Consider the following 24135-nt stretch of genomic DNA (forward strand, 5'->3'; position numbering starts at 1 on the left):
ACCGCTAAAACCAGCACCAGGCAGAACCAGCCAGTGGGGGTAATGCCATAGCAGGGGAGACACTCAGTGTGGGGTCCCCCTGCCATGCCATTAAACACCCCCCAAACCAGTCAGCCCAGGGCTGGAATTCCTCGGAAAGTGGGGCCCCCAAAAAATGAAAATGGGATCCCCCCTCCTGAGCTGCTATGCCCCGCACCCCTGGTGGCGGTGGGTGCGGGGTTCATTGTATGCTAATACTGTTCTTTACAGGTGGCCTACAGGTCCCAGCAAGCCTGCCCCAGCATGCTGGCACTTGGAGAACCACAAGTGCCAGCATGCCTGGACATAAATGGCCCACTGGCACCTGTAGTCCACCTGTAAATAATAGTAATATTGTTCTTTACAGGTGGCCTACAGGTCCCAGCATGCTGGCACTTGGAGAACCACAAGTGCCAGCATGCCTGAACATAAAGGGCCCGCTGGCACCTGTAGTCCACCTGTAAAGAAAATATAAAAAAAACACACTACACGTACTTTAAAAAAACCTTTATTAAACAGGGTCTTCACCTGGGGGCGGCGGCCTTTAAGCTCTTTTGCGTGGCCGCCGCCTTCCCAGGGCTTCTGGCGTCTTCACCTGGGGGGGCGCCACCTCCCCAGGGCTTCTGGCGTCTTCCTCCGGCATCTTCACCTGGGAGGCGGCGGCCTTTAAGCTCTTTTGCATGGCCGCCGCCTTCCCAGGACTTCCAGCGTCTTCACCTGGTGGGCGGCGGCTGCTAAGCTCTTTTGCATAGCCGCCGCCCATCCAGGACTTCCACGGCGTCTTCGGTCTTCAGGAGCTCTTCTCAGCTCCTCCTCTGCCGTCGGACTGATAGCTGCTGTCTCGCGCTGACTTATATAAGTCAGCGGAGGGGGCGGGGTGATGATGAGGCGAGCCATGATTGGCTCGCGGCGGCCATCTTGAATTTCAAAAATGACGCTGAGGCGCCATTTTTGAAATGGGTACCGCTTCCGCTGCCAAACTCTGCAGAACTGTCCGTACTGCCGCGTCCTGCCGCCGCTACCGCCGCCCGCATCTCCACCGCCAGCACCTCCGCGGCCTGCACCTCCGCCGCCACACACACAGTGATTGACAGCGGATCCAGTGACGGATCCGCTGGCCAATCACTGTGGCCTCACTCACAGGGACGTGCTTTCATAGGTTGAAAGCACGTCCCTGTAGGAAAGCGGCACCTCTAATGGTGCCGCTTTCCCATGCAATTTCAATGGGCAATTCCTGCCCATTGCTAGGCCCCGCCCGCGCCCGCCCCCCGCTCCCATATCTTTTCCCAATCACTACGGGAGGCACCACGAACGGTGCCTCCCAAACTAATTATGCACACATTAATGATAAGTAAAATAATAAAGAAGATACTTATGTGTCAGAAGTATCTTCTTTGTATTATTTTACTCATTAATGACAGGGGAGGCACTGCCTCCCCTGCCTCCCCTGACTGCACGTCCCTGCTTCCACCATATCTAGCTCTTTTCTTTGGTGGCATTTTATTATTTCAACTTCATGTGTACCAGAAAAAAACACAATATATTAAGGAAGATAATATGTGGAATGAAATATAAAATTGTACAACAGCTAACACCTTTCTAAATGAAAACAAAAACAAATTCACAGGCGTATGTAAAATTTCACAATCTTCACTTCATTTTCAAAACAATAGAACATTGTGAAAATCATTTCTGAAGTAATATTCGCAACAAACGAAGTTTGTTTACATGCAACCTCCGATTGCGATGCGTAATTTGGTATACTGACAGAGCTGAGAATGCTGGCAAAGCCTGCTAAAGCTCTCTTCGATAATAAACATTAAGATCATGACAAAACATATATACCAATGTAGCCATGCTCATCTTACTGTGATGTGGCATGTTGTATCACGGCATGCTACATGATGTGCCAGGCTGCGACTATTTGCAGCCGACTGCAAATAGTTGTAGTCTTACATGCCATGCAGCAAGCCGTGTTGCAGCAAAGATGAGCATGGCAACATCTGTATCAGGTCCGTAACTAGTTGTGTGCCGGCGGTGCCTGGCACACAGCACATGTGCTCTGAGGGCACAGGACCGCCGGCAACACCTGCTGGTCCATGCTGCTCGGTGTGTCCATGGAAGTTTCAGCAACTGCAGCGCCCATCAGCGTTGGATCGGGACTCCGGGTGAGTTTGCACTTTTCCGGTCCTGTACAGCAGCACCTCCCCTGCCAAGCCTTCTATTGGTGATGGCTGTATTGGTTTTCCCTCAAAGGGGGCATGGCCACGGGTCTGTGATTAGGCCACGCCCCTGACTTTGCCTGTGGTCTGTAGTGTCTGCGTAACTGCGTCCCTAGGCTCTTCTGGAGGTAACACAGTGGGAACAGGGGAGAGGTAGTGCGTGTGTGGGACAGTCTGAGTGTGTGTGGGTGTGTGTGTGGGGGGACAGACTGTGCGTGTATGGGACAGGCTGAGTGTGTGGGGGGGGGCCAGGCTGTGTGTGTGCATTGGGGGAACAGACTGTGTGTGTGTAGGGGACAGGTTGAGTGTGTATGTGGGGGGAGGAGGTTGTCACAAGGTCGTTGGCTAGATAGTTTGCAGATGGTAATCTGGAGTAGTATATGTGCTTTGCTCACTCTCACTCTAAAATTTAGTCCCTGTGAGGTGCTGATCCCGCTTGCTCTATTTGGGAGGTGAAAGCTGCAGCACACTGGTGGAGAAAGAGGCTCCTGCTCATGGTGCAGGTGTATGTACTGACTAGATAATGTGAGGTCAGTTACAGTACCACCTGCTTAATGTCCCTTCAATGCAACCTAGTGTACTGGCTATTATGCCTCTTTTGCTCAATTCAGCCTCTGTCTCCACCACTTGACAATTGATGAGCTACAAGGACTAAGAACATCAATACATTGAAGCCCTCAGAGATGCTGATGAAGTGAGGCAAGGCTCCTGATGTGGGTTTTACAGTCTAGCTTGCCTTCAGAGTAATTCTGGTGCAGTGAGATAATGCTCCCTGATGCAGGTATTGCAGTGTCTTGAAAGGCCAAATAATAAGGACTGGTGGTTGGGGTAAATGGGCTTGCCTTCAGGTCTTCTTCTGCCCCACACTAAACTGCTGCAATCTGCCAACTCAACGGCCCTCCTGGCACCCTCCAGCCAGCAATCAGCTGCGCTGCTGTCATGTGTGTGTGTGTGTGCGTGCAGGGGACAGGGTGTGTGTGTGTGTGTGTGTGTGCGCGCGCAATGGGGAAACAGGCTGTGTGTGTGTAGAGGACAGGCTGCCGAAATGTGTAAAAGGGCACTCTACCTTGTGTAATGTGTAAAAGGGGGCTCTGCCTGGCATAATGTGTGATGGGCTCTACCTGGAGTAATGTGTAAAATGCGGCTCTATCTGGAGTAATGTGTAAAATAAGGCTCTACCTGGTGTAATGTGTGTAAGTGGCGCTACTGTGCTGCGTAATTTGAATAATGGAGACTACTGTACAGCGTAATATGAATTGGTAATATTTTGTGGCCACGTTCCCTTCCTCATGAAGCTACACCCCTGTTATTTTGCTGCGCGCACTGGCCCTATTTTAAATATGGGGGAGCGCTGATGCTGTTTCTTGCACACAGCGCTAAAATGTTTAGTTATGGCACTGATCTGTATATATGTATTTCTACTGTACTGTACCATATGACATCTTGAATGGAGTATAAACGGGTAGGACATGCACATACTGCCCCTGTAAGTTGTCCCACTTAGTAACTATGGGGGTAATTCCAAGTTGATCGCAGCAGGATTTTTGATAGCAATTGGGCAAAACCATGTGCACTGCAGGGGAGGCAGATATAACATGTGCAGAGAGAGTTAGATTTGGGTGGGTTATTTTATTTCTGTGCAGGGTAAATACTGGCTGCTTTATTTTTACACTGCAAATTAGATTGCAGATTGAACACACCCCACCCAAATCTAACTCTCTCTGCACATGTTATATCTGCCCCCCCCCTGCAGTGCACATGGTTTTGCCCAATTGCTAACAAAAATCCTGCTGCGATCAACTTGGAATTATCCCCTATGTACTACACATAATTAAAAATAATAAAATATCATACTTAGTGGATTTTTTGTAATATTATTCTATTAAACTGTCTATCATCAAATGAGTGCTTATATCCAAACAATAAAAATAATAAAATTGGGCTTAGGGCGGCCGCTACTGTTTTGCCTAGGAGTGCCCTCACCCCTAAATCCTCCCCTGTCCTAACCCACCTCTTCCGCAGGCTAACCTTACCCGCCCCCCCCCCCCCCGCCCTCCAGCCTTACCCTAACCCCCCCCTCCCTCCTGCAGTCTAACCCTAACCCCCCCTGCAGGTTACCCTAATACTTACCAGCAGAATGACAGTCGGGGTGCTGCTGTGGATATTGTGACCACCGACACCTTGTCAGGATGCTGACTACATCCCGGTATGGTGAAATCATGTTACAGTGTATACTTTCCCAATACACATATTCTTTTGATTGTTCAAATGCTGTATGAAATCAGGGTCGTATTGGGTGGCAAATAAGGCAGTGACTAATTGACTCTTTGTATTTCTCCAAGCTACCTGTGTATCTCTAAATGGAGGGGCGGTTTTAGCGTAGCAGTCTAGAGATCTTTATTTTCATGACAAATATAAGGGAGAAGCTCTATGTTGTGTTTAGATTGTCAAATATTCCTTATGATAGACCATTCTCCAATATTCCAGAGATTGCTGCAATATCAACTAATAGCCATAAAAGTCAGTCCCCTCAATGTAAATAAAAAGAAAATTCTGTCTGGCCACATCAATTTGATACATTTGGATTGCAACAATAAATGTTTAACAATGAAAGGTTTATTAAAGGACATTATAGTTTAACATAGTTAACATTTTTAAAAGGTCTAATCTAGCTTGCAGATTGAAACGTTTTCATTTTCCACATTTCTAATGCTAAATTCAGTGTAAGAACTCTAGGAGGCAACTGAAGCCTTTGCCTCGCGGTGCCAAGTGTGTTTGGGGCCACAAGCCAGAGCCCTGGCAGTGGAGGTACACTATACCAGCATCTTCAGTCCTGGGCCATTTGCACACTGCATACTAAACCCCTATGAAGTGTAAATATTTAGTTTGTTCTGCATTTGCATAAACAAGCCCTTACTGTATTCTGACTAAAGCGGAAATCTTTTTAAACCTTTGGGAGAGATAAAGTGGAGAAATTTTGAACATTTGAATGTCGACTATATGACAGCATACCTGCAAAATGAAATGTTTTATGAATGTTGTTGCATACATAGGCGTGCGCATGGGGGGTGCCTGGTGCGCACAGGCACCCCCTAATGTCCGCCCCCCCCCCCGCACTCCACGCCTGCTGCACTGACCAACTGGGCTGCTGCGCTTGCTGCCTGTCGCCGCGCACATGCTGCTGTCACTAGAGGCTGCCCAGCAGCGCAGAGGGGGTGATTGAAGTTCAAGTTCTGCCTTCCGCCCGTGCTCACCAGTCTCCTCCAGCGGCTACGCGAATGCTGGGGGGTCCTCAGGTATTTCCCTTCTCATGGGGCTGGACGGATTGCAGCGTCTCCTCTCCTGTCTGCAAGAATTAGATGCATGTCTGGAGTGCCGGCGGTAGTGGCGGGTCCGGTGGGGGGGATCGGTACACGGGCGGCTTTAATTAAAGATGCTGGCCAGACGGACTCTCACTGACCTGGCAGGGGCTGGCAGCAATTATGGTGGCTGTGTTTTATTTTTTGGGGAAAGATATGTGTGTCTACTGTATATGCATGTTGTGTACTGTGTATGTTAGTATATCATGTATGTGTATGTATACTATTATATGAGTCTCCTATGTGTATGTATTGTGTGTGTGTATATATATATATATATATATATATATATACACACACACACACACACACACACACACACACACACAGGTTGAGTATCCCATATCCAAATATTCCGAAATACGGAATATTCCGAAATACGGACTTTTTTGAGTGAGAGTGAGATAGTGAAACCTTTGTTTTTTGATGGCTCAATGTACACAAACTTTGTTTAATACACAAAGTTATTAATAATATTGTATTAAATGACCTTCAGGCTGTGTGTATAAGGTGTATATGAAACATAAATGAATTGTGTGAATGTAGACACACTTTGTTTAATGCACAGTTATATAAAATATTGGCTAAAATTACCTTCCGGCTGTGTGTTTAAGGTGTATATGTAACATAAATGCATTATGTGCTTAGATTTAGGTCCCATCACCATGATATCTCAATATGGTATGCAATTATTCCAAAATACGGAAAAATCCGATATCCAAAATACCTCTATATATATATAAGTGTGTGTGTGTACGGGACCCCCCTCCCCATAACAATCCTGCAACTGCCCCTGTGCAGTGTCCTCACTGTCCTGCAACTGCCGCCACCAGCCACGCGAACATTACATGCCCAGCCCAGGCAGCGTTCCTCTCAGGAGGATTCGGAGCCGCCGCCGGAGCAGAGGACACAGCTGAGCAACCCTGAGACAGTTCAGCACTCAGCAGAGAGGGTAAGACACGCTATCTGTCTGTGTCACTGAGACATCTCTGTTTAATATATGTTAAATTTGGATTTTTTTATTACTATGGATTATTTATATCCCTCAAAATATTTATTATTAATAATGTGTTATACTTTTATAATAACTGTGAGCACTATGGGGGGTATTATGTGTATCTGGCACTGCTGGGGGCATACTGTGTGCCATAATGTGAATTCCGGGTCATACTGTGTGACATAATGTGAGTTTTGGCTAATACTGTGTGGTGTAACGTTAATTTCAGCTCATACTGTATGTCATAAAGTTAATTTTGGCTCATACTGTGCGGCATAATGTGAATTTTGTCTCTCACTGTGTGGCGTAATATGAATTTTGGCTCATACTGTGTGACATAATGTGTATTTCGGCTTATACTGTTTGGCGTAATGTGAATTTTTACTCATGCTGTGTGACGTAATGTGAATTTCGGCTTATACTATTTGGTGTAATGTGAATTTTTACTCATGCTGTGTGACGTAATGTGAATATTGGTTCATGCTGTGTGGCATAATGTGAATTTTGGCTCATGCTGTGTCGCGTAATGTGAATAAGGGGCACTACTGTCAGTGACTGGTGAGCATGGGGACATTTGTGACAAATGCTGGTGTCCTGCGGAGGATTAGTCTGATGGCAAAGAAAGGGGCAAATGTGGCTCTGATTGCACAAGTGTAAAATTATAAACTTGTTTTATATTAAAATGGAAATGTTCATCCTGGAATACATACCTCTTACAGGCGGCCAGGATCCTGGCTGTCATGATCCCGACAGCGGGATTCCGGCCACCAGTATGCTGGCAGCGGAGCGAGCGCTAGAAAGCCCCTTGCAGGCTCGCCGGGATCGCCACGCTAGAAGGCCCCTTGCGGGCTCACTGCACTGGCCACGCTGCGGGTACGGAGGCTCACTGCGCTCGCCGCAGGATCTATTCTCCCTCTGTGAGTGTCGTGGACACCCACAGAGGGAGAAAAGCCTGTGGCGCCGGTATTCCGACAGGCGGTCTCGTGATCGCCTCCCATTTGGCTCAATAAATCTCCTGTACTTTTCAGAGTGACCCACTCAAAATTAGGGTGTAGTGCTGGGGGGTGTGTGTGGGGTGGGGAGGGGATTGCATATGCACCTAGGCACACCACTCTCTAGTTCCCGCACTCGGTCAGGGATATATTGGGGAAGTGTAAGCAGTGATAGGGTGTAGCTAGCACTCAGGGTTATGTCGTAGTGGACCGTCAGTACTGCCTGGTGGTTGCACCATTATGTTTAATTTTTTTTCTCTGGGGTGTATTATATCTACTTTATTATTAGGGAGAAATTAGATTAAACCATGTGATTTTACTGAGAGAATGTAAAATAGTTTTAGACATGTCCCTGGGTGATGCTAGACAGTAGACACGCCCAAAAGGTGGTGCTAGATACGCCCAAAAGGCGGTGCTAGACATGCCCCTCTGGGGGTGCACCCCCTAATAAAATTAGCTGCGCATGCCTATGATTGCATACCTAGTAGCAATCATGTAATCTGTACTGTGCAAGTAACAGTCTCAATACAGCCAACTATTTTGTCCTGAAAATACATGTGTATCCCATTTGCTTGAAAATATGGACCTAATTCAGACCTGATCCCTGCAACGGCAGCGATCGTAGTCTGAACACCTATGTGGTGTGTGCACGGGCAGTATCCACACTGCGCGTGCGCACACAGTGAGATGCGAAAGCATGGCAGAGGCGGGCGTGAAGGCGGAGTTGGGGGGCATGTCGGTGGTGTTAGGTGGGCGCGGTCCGGACAACGCAGGTGTGTCCGGACCGTTGCTGGGGCGGGCTGCGGCGGTTGCGTGACATCACACACAGCCGCTGCGACCCAAACATGGCAGATAGCCATCTGCCTCTGCAGCTAAGCGGCGTAGGCAGGAGCTACTCGCCGGGTGTGAAGGCATGGCTGCCGTACGATGCTTTCGCACCTCTGCAGGGATTAAGGCTTGACATGCGGGGCGGACTTGCCCTGTGCTGGGTGTCCCCCTGCATGTCAGAGATTGTGATCGTAGATGTGTTATTTTTAGCACATCTACGATCAGCTCTGAATCACTGAATCACCCCCAATGTGCGTGACATTGCAATACCATACTTTGCACTTTTGCATGTAAATTTACTTTATGTTTATTATTGCCTCATTTATGTCCCCTTTCACTTCCCTATCTGCCTTTTCCTGAGAATGAACTATGTAATCTGTAGGGAATGGTTGTGGAATAAATAAATAATTCTATTATCACTTAAAGTTTTCATTTACCATGTACTCAGCTGGTAGTTTGTACAACAGATTATTGTGTTGTGTTCCACTAGTGTCTCCAAATTGCCTTGTACCATGTCTATCACTAGGGTACCATCAGGGTCTGTCCCATAGTCAGACGCTTTACCTGTAACTGTCCTGAGACAGTTATATGCAGTTATCTGCTGTGCGAAGAAGTGGTGGTCACAGGTTTTCGTTGTCAGGAGTGCCTGATGGCGGCATCCATGTGTAGCCAATAAGAAGCCCACATCAGAACACCTTTAGCGGGCCAGTCCTGGGAGCACTGACACATGACTAGGTTTATTAACCACTTGCCATGCTGGGCTTTCCCTGACATGGTTGCATCTGATGCGACCAGGCAGAAACGCCCACTCTGCGGCTATTGGAAGATAATCATCGAGCAACTGCCAATCTCACAGGGACCTCCGGGCTCCTCTGCTTCCTTGTTCCCTCCCTCAGTGCCTTCCATACAACTAGTTACGACTGATCAGGTAGCCGGATGGCACACCCCACCCAGCAGCTTCAGTGATTAGCAGCCATGAGGGAAATGTAAAAGAATCAGCCCTTACCTTGCCTGTGTACATCTGTCGGCTGAAGAGAGGAAAATGTAAAACCACTTTGGTCACGATGTTCAGATCATCGACAGGGGCAAACGCAGAATTTTTAAAGGGGGTTTCCATATGCTTGATGATGTGTTGTCTCCCAGCCACTTTCTTCCCTGTGTTCTGTCCCAGTTACTGTCACCCCCCCCCCTCTGTATTCTGTCACTGTGTCACATCTCTCCTCTGTCTACTGTCCCATTCACTGCGTCACCCCCCTCTGTGTTTTGCCCCAGTCACATGGTCATCCCCCCTGTGATCTATCCCAGACAGTGTCACACTCCCAAGTGTTCTGTCCCAGTTACTGGGTCACCCCCGTGTTCTGTCCCATTCACTGTCGCCACCCCGCTCTGTGTTCTGTCATTGTGTCACACATCTCCTCTCTGCCCTGTCCCAATCACTGCGCCACCCCCCTCCACCCCGTGCTATGTCCGTGTTACTGGGTCACCCCCATCTGTGTTCTGTCCTAGTCAGTATCACACACTTCCCTACGCTCACCCTTTGTCCTGCCTAGGGACGGCCATCAATTATCGATGATTCAAAATCATCGATGGTTTATGGCCGATGTACAGTAGAATACTTTTGCCATCTGTGGTGAGAACCAGATGGTTTCCCTCCATCGATGGAAAGGTATAGCCAAATACTTTTTTTTGTAATGTGGTGCTGAGACACAGAGAATAGCTCCGCCCCCTGACACCCACTAAGCCCCACCCCTGTTTTTTTATTGGTCTGTGGACCAGCCAGCACCTTTCAGTGGTGGCCATCGTGTGGTGCAAACCATCGATGGTTATTGTGGATGGTTTGTGTACCATTGATGGTTATCGTAGATGGTATCATCGATGGAAACAATCGGTGGACACCCCACCGATGGCCATCACTAGTCCTGTCCCAGTTAATGTGTCGCATCCCCCCTCTGTGTTCTGTCCCAGCCAGTGTCACACACTACCCCACCCTTACCCTGTGTCCTGTCCGTTATTGTGTCACTCCCCCTCTGTGATCTGTCCCAGTCAGTGGCACACACTCCCCCAACCTCACCCGGTGTCCTGTCCCAGTCAGTGTGTCACGTCCCCCATATTCTCTCCCAGACACTGTGCCCCTTTCCCCTGGATTCCCTGCAGCCAGTTTAATGCACTTTCACCATTGACCTTCAGCGCAGCATAAGCAGCAGCTCCATCTGCTTGTGTGGGGCGTTATGGTCTCCTACCGCCGGGCTCCTGCTGGTGTGCGGGTACCGGTGTCTCACCCCTCTCCCGCCATGCGACTCTAGTCAGTCTGCCTCTCAGGTACCATCCGGTAGCGATACCCGGCAAACTGCTCCCTTCCTTTCCCAATCCCGTTACGCTGTTGGCTTCTGCCTGAGTCTCCCACTCCGCCCTCACATTCACATGCGGAGCTCGGGTACACAGGGGAGACCGACAGGGTTGCGGCTGTGGCAATGGGGTGGGACAGTGATGCGGCTGCCGCTATGGATAGGTGCGGGGGGCTGGGGGCGATCACTGGAGCGGCTGTGGCGATAGATAGGTAGGCAGGGGGGTTTCTGGGTACTCAGAAACCCCCCTGCGTGTGCTAGTTATCGATGGTCTGATATATTGGTCAATGATGGTCAAAAAAATGTCATTTAAAAAACAATCGTGTTGCATATTTTTTAAATAGATCTTCTTCAACTAATTCAATCATAAAAAAATCTGACCATTTCTAAATGGGTATTTGGAAAAAATATTAACCTGTTAAGTGGTTCAACTGCATGCCAATACAGCTGGTCCTGCTTTTGGCCTAGAAATAGAATTGGTTGGCTTATTTAAACTGCAGTCATTTTCCAGAATATTAGGTCATAAATCTAGCTCCCAGGGCCTTTACTAGGTGTGTACGAAGTGTGCACCACACATAGCGCTGCAGGGTAGGGGGAGCTGTTGGCAGCACTTCTAAGCTTGAGAATTCTATTTGAAGCTTACCATGTACTTTGGGAAAAATGATCAGCATTGCAGCTAAGCAGATATACAAAGTGTGTGGCTGCAAGGGATTGGATGTGTGGTTGTACACTACATAGATCTGCTCAATTGCAATGCTGATTATTTTTAACAAAGCACAAGTAAGTTCATATTTTAGGAATCTCATAGTTTTTATGCAGGATGAAATAGACCAATGTGTAGGGTGTTTGACTGGAATGCAACAGGTTATAGGTTTGAATCCTGGGTATAGCAGTATATTGAAATTGAATTGTAACTAACCATCAGCGAGCTCTTAAGTTAAGTGCACAAATGTGGTATAAAGAGTTTTTTTTCCACATTTTGTTATGTTACAGCCTTATTCCAAAATGGAATAAATTCATTTTTTTCCCTCAAAATTCTACACACAATACCCCATATTGACAATCTGAAAAACATTTTTTTGAGATTTTTGCTAATGTATCAAAAATAAAAATATAAAAATCACATGTACATAAGTATTCACAGCCTTTGCCATGAAGCTCAAAATTGAGCTCAGGTGAATCCTGCTTCCACTGATCATCCTTGAGATGTTCCTACAGCTTAATTGGTTTCCACCTGTGGTAAATTCAGTTGATTGGACATGATTTGGAACGGCACACACCTGTCTATATAAGGTCCCACACTTGACAGGGGAGGCGGTCAACATCCCGCTGGACGGGATCCCGGCGGTCGAAATACCGACGTCGGAATCCCGACCGCCACAATCCCGACATATTCTCCCTCCGTGGGTGTCCACGACACCCATAGAGGGAGAATATAATAGTGTGCCGAGCGTAGCGAGGCACCGTGCCCGCGTTCTGCTCGCCACCCCTGTCGGGATTGTGCGGTCGGGATTCTGGCATCGGTATTTCGACCGACGGGATCCCGTCCAGCGGGATTATGTACTGATCCCCTTGACAGCGCATGTCTGAGCACAAACCAAGCATGAAGTCAAAGGAATTGTCTGTAGACCTCAGACAGTATGAGGCACAAATCTGGGGAAGGGTACAGAAAAATATCTGCTGCTTTGAAGGTCCCAATGAGCACAGTGGCCTCCATCTGTAAATGGAAGAAGTTCTGAACCACCAGGACTCTTCCTAGAGCTGGCCGGCCATCTAAAATGAGTGATCAGGGAAGAAGAGCCCTAGTCAGGGAGGTGACCAAGAACCCGATGGTCCCTCTGTCAGAGCTACAGCATTACTCTGTGGAGAAAGGAGAACATTCCAGAAGGACAACCATCTCTGCAGCAATCTACCAATCAGGCCTGTATGGTAGAGTGGCCAGATGGAAGCCACTCCTTAGTAAGAAGCACATGGCAACCCACCTAGAGTCTGCCAAAATGCAACTGAAGGACTCTCAGACCATGAGAAACAAAATTCTCTGGTCTGATGACACAAAGATTGAACTCTTTGGCGTGAATGCCAGGCGTCATGTTTGAAGGAAACCAGGCACCGCTCATCACCAGGCCAATACCAACCCTATGGTAAAGCATGGTGGTGGCAGCATCATGCTGTGGGGATGTTTTTCAGTGGCAGGAACTGGGAGACTAGTCAGGATAGAGGAAAAGATGAATGCAGCAATGTACAGAGACATCCTGAATACAAACCTGCTCCAGAGCACTCTTGACCTCAGACTGGGGTGACGGTTCATCTTTCAGCAGGACAAGGACCCTAAGCACACAGCCAAGATATTGAAGGAGTGGCTTCAGGACAACTCTGTGAATGTCCTTGAGTGGCCCAGCCAGAGCCCAGACTTGAATCTGAGAGATCTGAAAATGGCTGTGCACAGACGCTTCCCAACCAACCTGATGGAGCTTGAGTGGTGTTGCAAAGAGGAGTAGGCAAAAACTGCCCAAAGATAGGTGTGCCAAGCTTGTGGCATCATATTCAAAAAGACTTGAGACTGTAATTGTTGCCAAAGGTGCATCAACAAAGTATTGAGTAAAGGCTGTGAATACTTATGTACATGTGATTTCTTAGTTTTTTATTTTTAATACATTTGCAAAAATCTCAAACTTTTTTCATGTTGTCATTATGGAGTATTGTGTGTAGAATTTTGAGGGGAAAAAATGAGTTTATTCCAGTTGGGAAGAAGGCTGCATAATAACAAAATGTAAAGCGCTGTGAATACTTTCGGATGCACTGTATATGGTAAACACCAATGTAATTGATCCGGTGCCCTCCCACTAGGGTATCCGGTTGATTGACAGTGTCTAGTTAGACAGTCGATAGACACCATATGTTAAACAGACATTAGGTCTTACAGCCCATACATACAAAGAGACTTACTCACGGCGGCACTCTGGAGACTGCTATGATCGTGCAAATCGTGGTGCAATTGAATTCATCTCATCAACGTTTCATGATGTTTGATCCTGATGATAGGGTAACCTTACCCCAAAACGTTTATATATTTACGGCTCTGCTAGCTCCAGCCTAGTTTTTAGCCTACCCTTGTACCAATTCCTACTCATCCCTAATCTGTCTACCACTAGTCAGTGTCGGACTAGGGCATGGGCAGGGCCGAAACTAGGAGTTTTGGCACCCGGGGCGAGCCATTAACTTAGCGCCCCCCTCGCATTCATATATATATATCAACTTCATAAGGGCAAAGGGGATAGCTCAGCATTTTTTATTTTCATTTTTTTTATTTATTTGGGCTATGGATGAAGGAGAAATAAAATAATAACCCATATATTAATACATACATAAAATCACACACCAATACAAAATACATACTGTCACCAGGGCCGGCGCTTCCATTAGGCAGCTTTAGGCAGCTGCCTATGGGCGCCTGGACTTGAGGGGGCGGTACGCTGAGGCTGCCAGGAGCCCCCCCCCCCTCCCTCTGCCACGTAGCCCCCACGCAATAGCAGCAGCAGGGCACCCGGTGTCATAGACACACATAGCAGCGCTGCGGGTAGTCCTGCAACGCTGCTAAGCGGACTGACAGGCAGCTGATGAACTATACACTACCCTGTGTTCCGGGATCCACCAGTGATTTACTTTCATTCACCACCGCTCCGCAATGCAGTGTGAGCAGAGAGGTGGTTTCCCCCTCGGCCAGTCCCGTGTTCCCTCTCTACCGGGCAGCTCCATAGATTGCAGCTTGATAGTTCTTTTTTTTTTTAAAGGGGCGTGGCCACACCTCCGTGATTAGGCCACGCCCCCGAGTATGCTAGGTTCTCCGTGGTCTCTCTGTGGCTCTGCTGCCTGTCATGCCTACTCTTTCGGAGACTGGCTCCCGTGATCTGAGCTGCCTGGAGAGGTTACTACTGTGCTACTGTGTGTGTGTGTCTCTCAGTATAAGTGTGTGTATGTGTGTCTCAGTATGAGTCTGTGGGTGCCTCTGCCTCAGTATGTGTGTCTCTCAATATCAGTGTGTGCCTCAGTATGAGTGTGTGTGTGTGTGTGTCTCAGTGTGAGTGTGTGTTTGTGTGCCTCAATGTAAGTGTACGTGTGCCTCTGACTCAGTATGAGTGTCAGTGTGTGTCTCAGTATGAGTGTGTGTCATACTTGCCTACTTTCGGAAACCAGTTTCAGGGAGATTCTATACTGTATGAGAGGGTGCATGGCAAGACGCTGAAGGGGCGTGTCTAGCTCCACCTATGGGCGTGTCTACTGCCGCTCTGAGTGCTGTCCTGCAGTTGCACACAGGAGTCATTGCCACCCTACACACACACACACACACACACACACACACACACGGGTCAGTGCCACCCCACACACACGTCAGTGCCTCCGTACACACACACTGGTCAGTGCCACCCTACACACACACACGGATCAGTGCCAACTTACACACACACACACACACATGGGTCAGTGCCACCCTTCACAAACGGGTCAGTGCCACCCTACACACACACACACATAAGTCAGTGTCACCCTACACACACACACAGGTCAGTGCTACCCTACACACACATGGGTCAGTGCCACCCTACACACACACACACACACACACAGGTCAGTGCCACCCTACACACACATGTCAGTGCCACCCTACACACACACACACACACACACACACACACACACGTCAGTGCCACCCTACACACACACGTCAGTGCCACCCTACACACACACACACACACACACGTCAGTGCCACCCTACACACACACACACACGTCAGTGCCACCCTACACACACACACACACGTCAGTGCCACCCTACACACACACATACACGGGTCAGTGCCAACACACACACACGTCAGTGCCACCCTACACACACACACACACACTCATACAAACAGGGGTCAGTGCCACCCTACACACACACACACATACATACATAGGTAAGTGCCAGCCTACAGTTACACAGGGGCCAATTCCAAACTATGCACACACGCTGTGGGTAGAACCATACACTCACCTTGGGACCAGGCACTCCATCTCCAGCCTCTCGTCCAAGTTCTCAGCCACCTCCTAGCTCAGTCTTCCTGCCAGAGCGGTTCTCCGTGCCTGGCCTGTCACTCCCCTTCCCAGATATCTCACTGCCCGCTGCTCCCAATGTGCAGGGGCAGGGGGAGATGGGGATCCGCTGATGCTGCTGCTGCCGCCGGCGCTGCCGACCTATGTGGTCTCCATGCCTGCCCTGCCTGCACTGGTGAGCGGGAGGGAGATCACCGCTTGTAGGCATTGGTGTGCGGCTACGCATCCTGCGCCGCAGTGTATGGCCGTATCAAGCTCCGCCCCCGTCGCGTCAGGACCCAGGGGTCACACATGCACAACCCGGATTTTACATGGGGCTGGAGGATTCCGGGGGATTGAAGGCACTTTCCAGGGCAGCGGTAGACTGGCCGGGGAAACGGGAGCCTCCCGCAGAATGCGGGAGTGTCGGCAAGTATGGTGTGTGTACCTCAGTATGAGTGTCAGTGTGAGTGTCTCAGTTTGAGTGTGTGTGTGCCTCTGCCTCAGTATGGGTGTCAGTGTGTCTCAGTATCACTGTGCGTGTCTCAGTATCACTGTGTGTGTCAGTATGAGTGTGAGTGTGTGTGCCTCTGCCTCAGTATGAGTGTCAGTGTGAATGTGTCTCAGTCTCAGTATAAGTGTCAATGTGTGTCTCAGTATCACTGTGTGTGTCTCAGTATGAGTGAGTGTGTGTGTCTCTCTGTCACTGTGTGTGTCTCAGTATGAGTGTGTGTGTGCCTCTGCCTCAGTATGTGTCAGTGTGTGTGTGTGTCTCTCAATATCAGTGTGTGCCTCAGTATGAGTGTGTGTGTGTGTGTGTGTGCCTCAGTGTGAGTGTGTGTTGTGTGCCTCAATGTGAGTGTACGTGTGCCTTTGACTCAGTATAACTGTGTGTGTGTGTCTCAGTATGAGTGTGTGTGTGTGTGTCTCTGTCACTGTGTGTGTCAGCGTGTGTCTCAGTATCACTGTGTGTGTCTCTCTGTCACTGTGTGTGTCTCAGTATGAGTGTGTGTGTGTGCCTCTGCCTCAGTATGAGTGTGTGTGCCTCTGTCTCAGTATGAGTGTCAGTGTGTGTGTGTGTGTGTGCCTCAGTACGAGTGTCAGTGTGTGTGTGCCTCTGCCTCAGTGTGAGTGTGTCTCAGTCTCAGTATGAGTGTATGTGTGCCTCTGCCTCAGTATGAGTGTCAGTGTGTGTGTGTGTGTGTGTGTGTGTGTGCCTCAGTATGAGTGTGTGTGCCTCTGCCTCAGTATAAGTGTCAGTGTGTGTGTGTCTCAGTATCACTGTGTGTGTCTGTGTGTGTATGTATGTATGTATGTATGTATGTATGTATGTATGTATGTATGTATGTGTGTCTCAGTATGAGTGTGTGTGCCTCTGTCTCAGTATGAGTGTGTGTGTGTGTGTGTGTGTGTGTGTGTCTTTGCCTCAGTATGAGTGTCAGTGTGTGTGTGCGCCTCTGCCTCAGTGTGAGTGTGTCTCAGTCTCAGTATGAGTGTATGTGTGCCTCTGCCTCAGTATGAGTGTGTGTGTGTGTGTGTGTGTGTGTGTGTGCGCCTCAGTATGAGTGTGTGTGCCTCTGCCTCAGTATAAGTGTCAGTGTGTGTGTGTGTGTGTGTGTGCCCAGTATGAATGTGTGTGCCTCTGCCTCAGTATGAGTGTCAGTGTGTGTGTGTGTGTGTGTGTGTCTCAGTATCACTGTGTGTGTGTGTGTGTGTGTGTGTGTGTGTGTGTGTGTCTCAGTATGAGTGTGTGTGTGTCTTCAGTATGTCCTTTGTCGCCTCATCTACAGGAAGTGCCCTAGTGGTCCAGTGGTTTATGTGTCTGCAGCCTGCTCCCACTGTCACTGTGGGACTAGCACCAGCACGTGATCCTACTACAGACTTTTTTTTTACTTTGTCCTACAGAGCTTCGGAACACCTGTAGGTCCATAGGCTCTGATGGATGCTGACTGATTGCTTCTCCATCTGACGGTTTCTCCTCCTTGCAAGTAGGTAGTGGAGTTTTTTTTTCATGTGTCACCTGTGGGTGGTCTTCAGTTTGCCGGCTGTCGGGATCCCGGTGCCGGCATACCGACACTTTTTCTCCCTCTTGGGGGTCCACAACCCCCCTGGAGGGAGAATCCGTGCCTGCAGCGTGGCGAGCGCACCGAGCCCGCAAGGGGTTCATTTGCACTCGCCACGCTGTCAGTATGCTGGCGGTCAGGATCCTGGCGTCGGTATGCTGGTCGCCGGGAGCCTGGCCGCCAGCATACCATACTACACCCGTAACCTGTAGCTAATGTGAAACTACATTTCCCAGTGTGACCTGCTTCTTTTTAGCAGGATATGCAGGGACTCGTATTTCCACATTGGCTGGAGGGGAGGGGGGGGCACATTTCCATACATTTGCAAATAAAAACTGTTTGTTAATGAACCAACATAGTTTATCACCAGATATATAGTGTATGGCTGAACAAGACATCCGTACCTGTTGCTCAGAAAACGTATTTGTCAGTTTGTTGTGTTCTATTTATTTGCCATATATTAGTACTGAAATCTAACTGCACACACTAAAAAAACGTGCTGCCCGACAACGCTCAGAATCCTGATGCCGGAATCCCAAGAGTCAGCATACTGAATGTAAGTGTGCTGGGGAGGGTTACAGTTAGGCTGTAGGGGGTTGGAGGAGGGGGATAGGGTTAGGCACCAGGGGGAGGGTTAGAGTTAGGGTGCAGGGGGGAAGTTAGAGTTATACCCCTTTTCCACTAGCTCAAAAAACACGGGTAAATGCACAGGGGCGCGCATTTACCCGTGTTTTCTGCAAGTGGAAAAGGGTAAACCCGGATCAAGTGACCCGTGAATCCTACCCGGCTATTTACCTGGGTAGGACACGGGAATGATCCGGGTAGGGTTGTAGTGTAAACGGGAGCCGTGTCGATGCGACACAGCTCCCGTTTACACTGTATGGAAGGGCGGCGCTGGGAGATCATGTGATCTCCCTGCGCCGCCCCTGCCGCGTCACTAGAAGCGTCACCAACCCGGCATATGCCGGGTTGTGACTGCTGATGGGAAAGGGGCCGAGCACGGGTCGCAGCAGGGGGCAGCTCCCGTGTCAGGCTCCCGGCTGCGACCCGTGCTCGTAAGTGGAAAAGGGGTATTAGACTGCAGGAAGGGGAGGGGAAAGGATTAGCATACTTTCCAACGAGGTGTTGGAATTCTAAGCGGCAGGATCCCTGTCCCAACCTGCTATAGGGTGTATTCTCTATACAGCCTGCAACATTTTTATACAATATAATCCAATCCGCGGGACAGTGGCATAGGGTAAGCATTACCGCCTCACAGCACTCAGGTCATGAGTTCAATTCCTGGTCATGGCCTGAATGTGTGGAGTTTGCATGTTCTTTTTATGTTTGTGTGGGTTTCCTCTGGGTATTCCTGTTTCCTCCCACACTCCAATAACCTATGGGAAGGTTATGTGGATTTGTCTGTGTGTGTTTATATTTTAGGGAATATCACTCTCATTCCAGTGGAACAGGGAGAGATACAAATTCTAATGTTCTCTGTACAGCGCTGTGCAAATTAGTGGCACTATCTAAGTAAACAATAACAATAGTTTTGATACTTTAAGATAGGGCCTTGCACACATGTTGGAGAAGCCATCACATTTTCCCTTTGTACTTAGCAGGAGGACATTAATTTGCTGTTCTGTCAATAATAAAGGGGTAAATGCAAATTATGTACTGGGGAGCATTGTGGTTTTTTTTCCTGTCAGGCCTAAGTGGGGTTTTTTGTTTTTTTTCCTGAAAGGGGCCAATGTATTTGTTATAAATTATTCCTGTGGATGCCAATGTGTTTTATTTTTTTCCTGTGGTGCCCACGGTGGTGGGGGGGGAGGGGGGGCAGGGAGAGGGAGGGAGGCTGAAGTTTTGCCTAGGGTGCCGAGAAACCTTGCACCGGCCCTGACTGTCACACACACATACATTCACTCACATACATACATACATACATACATATAATATATACATATAATCACACACCGGTACAAACATGTATACTGAGTGACACATATATAGAGTGACACACAAGCACACATACAGATGGGATGTAGTTATGTGACCGCCGGTTACAGTGCCTCCCCCTATATCCCGCCCCCTCACAATCCCGACGGTCGGCATGCCGACCAACAGGGACCACTCCCACCCCAGCGTGGCGAGCGCAGCGAGCCCGCAAAGGGACTTGCTGCGCTTACAACCCCCCCTTCCCCCCGACAGGCATTCCGCTCCCGGGATACCAGCGTCGGTATGCCCGGTCACGCATACCACACCCATACATATATGTAGTCACACACCTATTCACATACAATCACACACATGCACACATTCATACACACATATAGCAGTCACACACATACAGTGCTCCTTCCCTGAGTTATATACAGTACTCACTGTTTAGGCTGTGCTGCTCTTCTCCCCTCCTCTCTCCCATGCTGTTGCTGGCTGGCATGGCACTGTGTGTACAGTGCCGTTTAGCCCCGCCCCCTTTTCAGAAATCTGTATTTCTTGTTCACTGCAGCAGTGGCTGCAGACTTGATTAAAGGCACTAGCAGTGGGGTGGGGGGTGGGAGGGGGGTTAGTAATTTGTCCCCTTTGCCCCCTCTTGATGTGGCTCTGCAGTGCTGATCACAGCACGCTGCAGAGATGAAACTGAAAGTAAAGTACAGCTCCCGGCAGCAAGGGCTGCTGGGAGATGTAGTTTATTTTCAGTGTCATCTCTGCTATGCGGTTCGTGTGCCTGCCTGGCTAGGCGCAGCTAGCAGAGTCTGGAGCTCGAGCTCCGCCGGCTCCAAGCTATCGCTGCCGCATAGGGAGGGGGCGTTAGGGGGGATTAAGTGACAGTCCCGGCGCCCTCTCCAGTCTGGCGCCCAGGTCACATGCCCCCCTAGCCCCCCCCTAGTTTCGGCTCTGCCCGTACTGCGCACATGTAGTACGGGTCTGGTCCATGCACAAAGTACTGAACATCGGTACTTTGCTGCATGAACCGCTACTCATCCACATCTCAATAAGAGCCATAGGTGGTCATTCCGAGTTGTTCGCTAGCTGCATTCGTTCGCTGTGCAGAGATGAGGCAACAAAACGGCACTTCTGCGTATGCGGCGCAATACGCACGCGCATCGTACTATTACAACAAACAAAGTAGTTTCACACAGGGTCTAGCAAAGCTTTTCAGTCGCACTGCTGGCCACAGAGTGATTGACATGAAGTGGGCGTTTCTGGGTGTCAACTGACCGTTTTCAGGGAGTGTTCAGAAAAACGCAGGCGTGCCAGGAAAAACGCAGGCGTGGCTGGGCGAATGCAGGGCGTGTTTGTGACGTCAAAACAGGAACTGAACAGTCTGAAGTCATCACAAGCGCTGAGTAGGTTTTGAGCTACTCTAAAAGTGCACATAAAAATTTTGTAGCCGCTCTGCGATCCTTTCGTTCGCACTTCTGCTAAGCTAAAATACACTCCCATAGCGTTTGCACGGCTGCTAAAAACTGCTAGCGAGCGAACTCGGAAAGACCACCATAGTGCACAAGCCTTCTGCGTGTACATAAACAAGGAGCATGGACACACGTCACGCAAAAAATTCACTTCACGCAGGGGGCATGACATCACTTAACCAGCCGCTGTGCTGCCCCCAGCATCATGCACACAGCAGGTGGGAGCTATCTCTCCCTACCTTTTCTCCAGCCCACAGGTGGGACAGTTTCCGAAAAACAGGACGGTCACACCAAAACGTGATGGTTGGCAGGAAATGCATGGGTTCATACTCATGTATGTACATACACACAATATATATATATATATATATATATACACACACACACATATACATTATATATATATATATATATATATATATATATATACACAGTATATATAAACACATAAGCATACGTACAGTCTCACACGTATACACATGCATATATACTGTTACACACTGACAGTTACACACTTATACACATACATTCACACAGACACATACATTCACATAGTCACACACTTATGCACATATATACATTTGGCACACACAGTCAGAGACATATACACCTACCACAATCAATCACACTTATACCCATATTATACATATACTGTAGAGTGCTCCTCTCCTCCCTCTTACCTCACTATCACACACTGATTGGGTGGGCCGTGGGCACATGTCTGTAGCTGCTCCTCCTGGCTTGTCTCCTCCCTCCTCTCACATGCTGCCTTCTCTCCTCCCTCCTCTCACATGCTGCCTGCAGTGAAACTGAAAGCAGTGCCGTGTAGCCCCGCCCCCCGGCTCAGATTCCACCCCTCTGCCCTCTCCCTCTGCTTTCTTTGGACTTTATGCAGCTTGCGGTGCACTTTGCACTGCAGCTGCACACTGAACTGTGGGGCCCCTAGCAGCAGGGGGGCCCAGGGTAATGTACCCCCTGTGACCCCCCCCTTAATCCGGCTCTGCCTGGCCGGCAGCAGCAGCACCCCGGAGCAAGATGGGGGAGATGAACTCAGGGAAGCGGGTGTGGAAGAGAATTAGAGAGTTAAGCTCAAAAAAGTGAGTTGTTGTTACCTGGGAAGGAGAGCTGGGGGCAGGCTGTCATTAGGCGTCAGTGCTCAGCAACATCTCCACAGGTGACCGTATGTACAACACTGCTACTTATTCTTCAATTATACTATACTGGATATACAGTAAGACTTATCATTCGCATGAACTGTGGGGCCAGTATGCACTATGGTGGAGTGGGCAAGCAGGCTGTCTACAGGTCAGTTATCCAATCCCCCCATACCAATGTTCCTTCTACCCCAGCCCACCCCCACCTCACTGCCCCTCCCCACTCATCCCATTGCCTCCCTCTTTTCCAGCTCAGTGTCCCCTACCATATTACTGACACCCCTATGTCCCAGTGTCTCCCACCCTGCCAGCTCAGAGTCTTTCCCCTTCCCTCCCCAACCATTCCACTTCCCCATCTCACTGCCCCCTCACCTAGCACCCCTGAGATCCAGTCCAGTCACGGTGACCCCCCCCCCCCTCATTCATCCTAATAACCGCTCTTCTCCAGTTTAGTTTTCTCCCTCCCCCCCATCTCACTAACCCTCTTCCCAAACAGTCCTGTACCCCCCTTCTCCCCATTGGAGGATGTGGTCATAAAGATAGAACACCCCCTACTGCCTGTGAAACATCACAGTCACCGCCGATAGCACCGCCACTCATCACCCACTGGAGGTTATTTTGTTATTTTTCATGTGAAGCCAATGGGTGTGTAAGTGGCACTACTGTTTGTGTAATTTGAATAATGGAGACTACTGTGCAGCGTAATATGAATTGGCATAATTTTGTAGCCACGCCCCTTCCCCATGAAGCCACGGGCCTATGGGGGGGCACCGAACTGTTTCTTGCACACAGTGCTAAAATGTCTAGTTACGGCACTGCCTATATGGTACACTACATCACTGCTCTACACCACCCTATAAACTACACCAAATCCCCCCATCTGGGAGGCAAAGCGGAGGTTGATACTGCTAACTGGGAGCACAGTGCGCTTCTATAGCTTGTACGGTGCACCGCACGCTAGTCACATCACTGCATGGCAAAGAATAGAGTTTAAGACAGTAGCCAACATAGGAGAGATCCCAGGTACTGGAGCTCACCCGCACAGCGTCGGGAGCCAGCTGCGGGCAGATACATTGCCCTGGGAGCTGTCTGCTGTCTCACTGGAGCAGAACAGCACTGCCAGTAAAAATAAAACCCTGCTCCTCTGTAACTGCTTGGCGCCACCTCAAATCCTGCACCCGGGGCGCTAGTGCCCCCCCCCCCCCCCCCTAGTTACGGCCCTGCACATGTGAATGATTTTCCTTTGTTTAATGACTTAATTTAGTTTTGTGAGGCGACATTGGGACTCTTTTAGTCACTTTTGTGTGTGAAGCTTTTATTATGTATCTTGGAAGCGCACCATAAATTCTGCTTCTCTGTAACATAGAAATGCAAAATACAAAACAAATTGAAAATATTGTATAAGACCCAAAGACTTTTTGCAGAGTGGAAATGCCTGTGCTCCCCACCACAGAACTAGTAATTACTCTAAAATGTAACCTCTCCACTTCTTTCATTTTAATTAGTGATGAGCGGGTTCGGTTTCTCGGAAACCGGACCCCCCGAACTTCACCCATTTTACACGGGTCCGAGGCATACTCGGATTCTCCCGTATGGCTCGGTTAATCAGAGTGCGCCCGAACATCATCATCCCGCTGTCGGATTTTCGCGAGATTCGGATTCTATATAAGGAGCCGCGCGTCGCCGCCA

At 49.1% G+C, this 24135-nt stretch overlaps 1 protein-coding gene across 1 annotated transcript in view; it reads left to right on the plus strand.

Moving 5' to 3' along the window:
• Positions 1-6462: 6462 nt before the first annotated feature.
• Positions 6463-24135, plus strand: part of TMCC3 (transmembrane and coiled-coil domain family 3) — a 227844-nt gene continuing 210171 nt past the window's right edge. The window contains exon 1 of the mRNA XM_063927611.1: positions 6463-6551. The gene's annotated coding sequence lies outside the window, so the exon portion shown is untranslated. The remainder of the gene's footprint in view (positions 6552-24135) is intronic.

Source organism: Pseudophryne corroboree, chromosome 6 (assembly GCF_028390025.1).
Source record: "Pseudophryne corroboree isolate aPseCor3 chromosome 6, aPseCor3.hap2, whole genome shotgun sequence".
In the NCBI taxonomy this organism is placed as follows: domain Eukaryota; kingdom Metazoa; phylum Chordata; class Amphibia; order Anura; family Myobatrachidae; genus Pseudophryne; species Pseudophryne corroboree.